Raw genomic sequence first — 7,421 nt, 5'->3', positions numbered from 1 at the left:
AGCTACGTCAAATTTCTCAAAGAAAAAATTACGGAAGAAAACACATCACTTAAAATTTTCATAATAAAAATTTACAATAAAATTCCACGTCAAACACATCTTGTCCCGGACTTTTATTGGCTAGACATTCCTTTCAAAGCAGCTTGAACTTCCATCATCGGTTATCAAAGAATCCAAACATTTTTTATCAAAACCAGATAGTTTCTTATCAATACATTGTGAAAAATCATTTATCACGCTATCAACAACATTAACATCTCTGAATAGAGATTTTTATAAAAAATGGTAACTTCATCCATAATTAAATCTGTGTCAGATATGTATCTGTCCCCGTTATCTTTTTCAAGCTCTTTAATTACTTTTAAATGTTGTCTGTTTTTCTCTAGTCTCAAAAAATGTGCAGTATTACGGTCACTCTCAATCACCCCATTTAGCCTTAGAAACGTAACACCGCGCCTTTACATTTTATACCTCCTCTAGGCGCTCCAATTCCATTTTCAATTCTTAAATATTTCCTCATAAGGCACTTATCATTAGAACCAACAATTTTACTTGAAATATCTGCTCTAAAGTTTCTGAAGTCGAAAAAATTCAGCACCCTTTAATTTGTTTCTCTCCTTTCCAAGAATAAACTGAGATGTTTTCTTGATTTTATATTTAAGGTTATCCATCCAGACAATGTTTCAGGTCGTGGTATAAATCATCACTTTTTGCTTTAAAATGATATATTGTGATTTTTAACAAACATAGTCCATTTTCAAAATAGACATGCTTGATTGTTCAAATACCAGACACACACGGGCCTCGCTCCACACAACATTAAATCTATACTGCATATTCACAATAACCGTGATCACTAAAGAGATATTCTTATAATAAACATTACGTACATTTTCCGATAATTGTTTATCAATAAGAAAATAATCAATTCGACTTTGAGAGAAACTCTCATTCCTCATTTGCTTACGAGAAAAAACAGAACTATCACGATATCTATTCTCTCCCCATATATATCACATAAGTTAAAATTCATTCATAACACTCTTAAGTTTTAAAACGCAAAAATCATCACAGAGTTTTGTTAAACCAGATCTGTCTAATCGATTTAATGTTGTATTAAAATCACCAGCCACAATAATGTTTTTCATAACCTTTCTGTAACTCATTTAAAAACCGCATCAAAATATTAATCTATCGCTGTTTTTATTTGGAGCATAACACATTAAATAAATCAAAAACACGCTCATCTAGTTTCACCGTTACTCTTAGTAACCTACCATCTATAATTGAATCACTACTTACTACACAATCTTTAATTTCATTCTTAATCAATAATAGCCACTCCTTGATTACATGTATCACTCTTAGAATAAATATTTTTACCATTCCATTTATCTTTGATTTGATTGATATACGTATCAGACCAAAAGGTCTCCTGTAGCATAACTAAGTCTGCATCTTTTTCTTCAAACATGGAAAAAACTTTTAATACTTTATCTACATATCTTAGTCCGTTGCAGTTAAATGAATATAAACTAAACATTAGGAGAAGTAAACAAAAATACATAAACAAATCCATATTTAACATTTATGTTTGTTTGTCTCAATTTTCCCTCTCTTATGCGTACATGGAGAAGATACTGCAGCTGTTTTGCATTGACGCTTTTTCTTAGCTAGAACAACCGCCCAATTCTCCGTCGTACTCATACATGTATCATTATCCTGTGGGGGGAAAGGGGTTCTCCATACTTTGAGATCCCTCCTCCCCATCATTTCATCATATCAAGAACATTGTTCCGTGAATCACACGCTATTGGGGAAAGTTCCATGACCTCACCAGCCTGTGTATCGGGTACCTCGAATACGTCATCCATTGTCGCGATAATATTCCCCGACATGTCGTTCGTAGGGCTAATGTCGCCACCGTTGTTATTGTCCTCACCGACATTATTAACATCAACATCATCATCTTCGTCATCCTCGTCGTCACCGTCATCATCAGCCTCGCTAGATCTAGATGCAGATGTGCAAATACAATTGCCGCATGTGTCACATAAGTAGTCCATCTCACCCTCATCTTCCCTACCCAAATGTATTTGTACACATGCAATGAGAGTCACGCTAACCACATAACTCGCGTAAAGACAACACCTCGTCACATCGACAGTCCGCACTAACCGTTCCACATCGAGTACACGGAGGGGTTATACAATTCCGAGCATAGTGGCCCTGGCCATTGCATTTAAAGCAGAAAAATTGAGGACAGTCAATGAAAACGTGTTCTAATGAATGACACAGATTACACATCTTCCTCTGATTATCATGAACCACTCGGTAATAGGAATTGTCCAACTTTACTGTATATGGAATAGATTGCAACTCGGGGGGTAAACGGACTTTGACGAAACGAGTTCCGTCGGCTACTGTTGTGCCTGGATAAAACCTGCGTTTTACAGGCGACAAAATCTCAACACCTAAACGTTCAAGCTCTTCAGTTATTTCATCATCATCAATATATGCTGGTATATGTAAAAATGACACCATCAGAAAAGATTTCACGATCTCGGACACTTGACACGCACGGGTGCCCACATCAATGCCGTCCGATATCAATAACCCCGACTCTCTACCGTCGAGCGTCACCTCGAAACAATCATTCCCTTTCGGGACACACGCATATAATGTTCCAACACACCACATATACCTTCAACAGAATCAATCACATCCTTGGCTGTTATATATAGATTGAACAGTGTTTTGATTGCGTTAAAGGTGGTATGAACGCAATGGGATACATACATATTCAATGTAGCGCGTTAGCGCTACGTGTGGAATATGTCTGCATCCCATTGCGTTCATACCACCTTTAACGCAATCAAAACACTGTTCAATCTATATATTTACATAAATAAATCTACCTTTACGTACAATTTAAAACGGTGATGGTTGCTAAGTTGGGTAACTACGGTAGTCAGGATGACCGAAGATATAGTTCCGATTGTTGAATGTTATAGCTGCAGTTTGGTTTGAAATACAACAATGACACTTTTCAATTATTTTCAACATATATTTTGTTTCATTTGGATAATATATATTAATAATGTCCATTTCGAATAAAAATTGAGATAACCAAGGCGGAACGACTACCGGTATGTATCGTTGTCAGGGTAGTGATGCGGTCCGAAGTGAAGCGAGTCGCCATATTTGATTTTCAACCGAGGAAAGTGACTGTGATAAAGCCTATTGATGGTATGACCGTTGAGCTGCTGAATGTTTGTCATGTATGTATTGGTCTAAGAACGCGATCTACACTAAATTCTTCGCAGTCATGACTTTTATTTTATTGTACGGGGGATAGACAAGTGTTTGCGTGTGTGTAGGACTATTTTGAATGCAAAGACGGGGCCATTTAAGCTGATGATACTGTTTCGGATAGGCTACCTGTATTTTTTTTTCTGGAAACCTGTATATGATCTGTTAACCTATTGTTTGCTTAGACGCTCCCAGAATTATTCACCTACAATCAGATGTTCTGTATATTTAGGTGAGATGAGTGACCGTACACACATGTACATCTGACGTAACTATGGGATTCCCCGAACATTCCTGAGGAAAGCCCCCCGGTTGTAGCCCCGACCAGCAATTCATTTTGTAGTTTATAACCGTTACAATGCTTGAACACATGTTTTGTTTTGATGTCAAATACATATTTAATTGGATCTAATAAAAACTCTTTATTGTTAATTAAAATTCGGCAACTTATGAAGCAAAATCTTATCAAAGCGTGAACTAGAAGTAGTCCGAACCTGCACTGCGTTTGTATTCATACGTCATTGCGTTTACGCTAATTTGAACGCAACTCCCCTCCCGTTGACTATATAGGGGCATATGTAAATATAAGGTTGTTATCGCCAACATTAACTAAATATGAACAGTCTTTCCTATAGCTCCGGGAGCAGCCATTTTAGTCACCTTTGGTACCCATCTCGCCAGCTCGGAATGAGCCAGATAGATATATACACAATAGGAGTGATTTTCACATGATGAAATGTCTCAATCTTTCACAAAACAGTTCAATATGAATAAAGTCAAATAATAAATAGGACCGAAGTCCTTATTACCACTGATTTCCAGCAATTGTTTCCCTCGGTGTGAATGCTGTATCCACCATGGATTTCAAACCGGAATGTGAATTTGAAAAATGATATCGATACATCTTAACCACTCGGCCACTGCGGCCCCTTATATTTGAAGTAGACCCATTTATGTTCAGATAAGGTCCATATCAGTGTACCGGTTTATTTAAAAGATTATGTTTTTCTTTCGCTTTATATTTTAATTGATAAATTGATTGATAAAAATGAATGGAGTACATAGATTTTGAAACACACACTGTTATGTATGTGCCTTATCTTACATTCTTAACTGGGCTATGGATTTACCCACAACTGCTTATCACTATACATGAAAATACAATGGCCTCATATGCACATGGCAGATATACAAAGTGTTAATATAAACCGTTAATGTAAAGGTCCGTTAGGTATTGGAATATTATACAAAAAAGAACAAATGATATAATATACGACAAAATGCAGTGCCAATGTGTATCATTAATATTATATGTATTATATCTATTATATTCTTTGCATTACTGTATCATTGGCATTTCAATTACCCATAAAAATGAACTTGACGTATAAGTTTAAACCAGCTAGATACGTGCCGCTGACGACCACTATATTGCATCATTATTATATTACGCCTATAAACGTGTATGCATAAATTGTTAAAGGTATCGTGAACTATTAATGTGGTAACTATCGATATCAAGATATATCGTTGCTTAACCCTCAAAACACACCATATTACTATACATTATGTACACATTATATATACTATTCTTTTAAAAAGACAAAATCTTAGCAACTTTTCGTAAATTACTCTACACCAAAATTTGTCTAACCCGCAAAAACAAGAAATAAATGATAGTGTCTCAAAAAGTCTCTACTATGTCTTTGTATACGCTGCGCAAAGACATTGGTTCTATATTCCAAAGTTCGATAAATAAGTCACATGGGTTACATAAACTCAAAGGTCATCATCAAGAAAACAAAATATACAACATTTTCCGATATTTAGAACTTCCCCGTCAAACCGTAAATCTTATAGTGGGGGAGGACAAATAGGTTCCCATGTACCCCTCTGGCAGTTTTTCGAGACATGTTTTTTAGGACCGATATGATGTCTAGTTTCATTTTATGCTTGTTGCCATTGACAACTAATGTCCCATGGGGGTCATATGGCGGCTATCTTGGATTTCAGTTATCAAAAATGGCCAAAATCACACATTCGCATATATGCGCATAGATAGAGGACCAGACAACATTCACAGACAAATAAACACATTTTTGATATGATTGAAACATGCTGAATACGATAAATCATAATAATGACGTTACGTCTTCTCATTTTTGTGAAATGACTGGAAAAACAATTAAATTTTTCAGCTTTTTTCCCCTAAAAAATCGATAAATGTCATAATTTTTATCACAAGTAAAAAAACTTGATCACAAATCACCTTGTAACAGTCATTTTGAATTGAACCAAACCTTTTGTAAATATATGTGTACCATAAAAAGAAAGATCGCATCAATGAGGTCGGAAAAAGGACCCCTCCCCCCAGTGCTGACTGGAAAAACAATATAATATGTACAGACACACAACACACCCACAACGTACACGTATGTAGTGTAGATAGATATCTCACATTACGATACATTTACATTCGTCACATTTATTTTTAACTCCCATACTATATTTTTATCCATTATTATCCTATATCATTAATATGATATTGTCACATTATGTATTTATGGTACACAGCACGTTTAACACTCTCATATTACATTTATACATTACTTACAGAAAAACTTAATTTTTCATTGTTGTTCTCATATGATATCTCTATTTTACTCACAATACATTCATTTATAATCCTATATTACATTTGAACGTTACTCGATTTAATTCAATAATGTTCTTACATTACATTTACACGTTACTCATCTAAAATTCATTAAGCTGCGCACATTACATTGATACGTTACATTATATTAGCTGTATATTGTAATACAATAAATGTTACTAGCACTATACAATTAATATTATTTCATGTTATCTCATTCTTACGTTACATTATATATGTATGATCTTGTTCTCATAATATTACATTTACGCTTGCTTAAATTACATTACTAGTGGTTTCACATATAAATGTAAAATTGCATTATATAATATTATCACATTAATTTTAATCATTCGAATAAAACCTTCATATTTAATACAACCACGGCTGTGATAGTACATGTACATGAATATTTTATACGATATGACACTATTTTATGCTTAACCTTTTCTCCTTTTCCTGCTCAATCCTTTATCTATTTCCATTAATTGCACAAATTTAAACATACTAGGTTTTGAAAATAATAGCTCTTGATACACTTAAGTCTTATATCTTTAAAATTTCGCATGTAAGAATAAAATGATATTCGCGCTATTGAATGCTGTACAATACAAATTCGACGACATCTATCTGTATCGTATAAACGACCTCTCTCGATATTAAACTTCTGTGACAAAACATGAATGTTAGATATTTCTTTCAAATTTTGAGTCCCTATACATTTTTCTTAAATATTTCTGTAGACCAAAACTTTCGTTAATTTATTTGTATATGAGGAGCAGTTAGAAGATACCTCTATCTGAGTTTCAGACACTTTAGTTTGACAGACATGTTTGAAATTTTTATTCATTTTTTTTTTATTTACAAAAGCCGTTCCCGGTGTTAGCAGCTTTACATTTTGGCTAGAATGTCCCGTTAGTTAACCGCATGGTTGCTTTAAATGACCTCGGGGATGTATACATGAATAGCTCACTTATCGGCGAGATAGAGTCGGTCAATCATATTTGACAAAGATGTTAACAGTGTTACAATGAATTGCTTTATCTATTGTTAAAGCCTTCAAATGTGATATGCGCACAATAACGTGTGTCTCGGATAAATGTGGTTTTAAACCGTTGTAACGGTCTATTATTGTATAATTATAAGTTAGTGTAAGGTATCTTGTCATTTCTTTGTTTCATTTGCATGTCAGTGTATGACACAGAGAGTTGTTTAAGAAAAGAGTAAACCAATGTTTAAATACAGGGTCACGTTATTTTGATTAATTTTGTTCTTAAAACTATCAACATTTTAAATTAATATCACCTAATCCATTTGTGTATAAAAACACCATAAGTCTGCATTTATAATCCATTTAAAATGAATAATAGATATAGAATCAACTTTGAATATTTGCTAGTAACAGATGTTGTGCGTACTCGTTGTAAACTGAAAGGTGATTGTAACAAGTGTC

This window comes from Argopecten irradians, unplaced genomic scaffold, assembly GCF_041381155.1.
Source record: "Argopecten irradians isolate NY unplaced genomic scaffold, Ai_NY scaffold_0161, whole genome shotgun sequence".
NCBI lineage: Eukaryota > Metazoa > Mollusca > Bivalvia > Pectinida > Pectinidae > Argopecten > Argopecten irradians.
Note: the sequence above shows the minus strand (reverse complement) of the source record.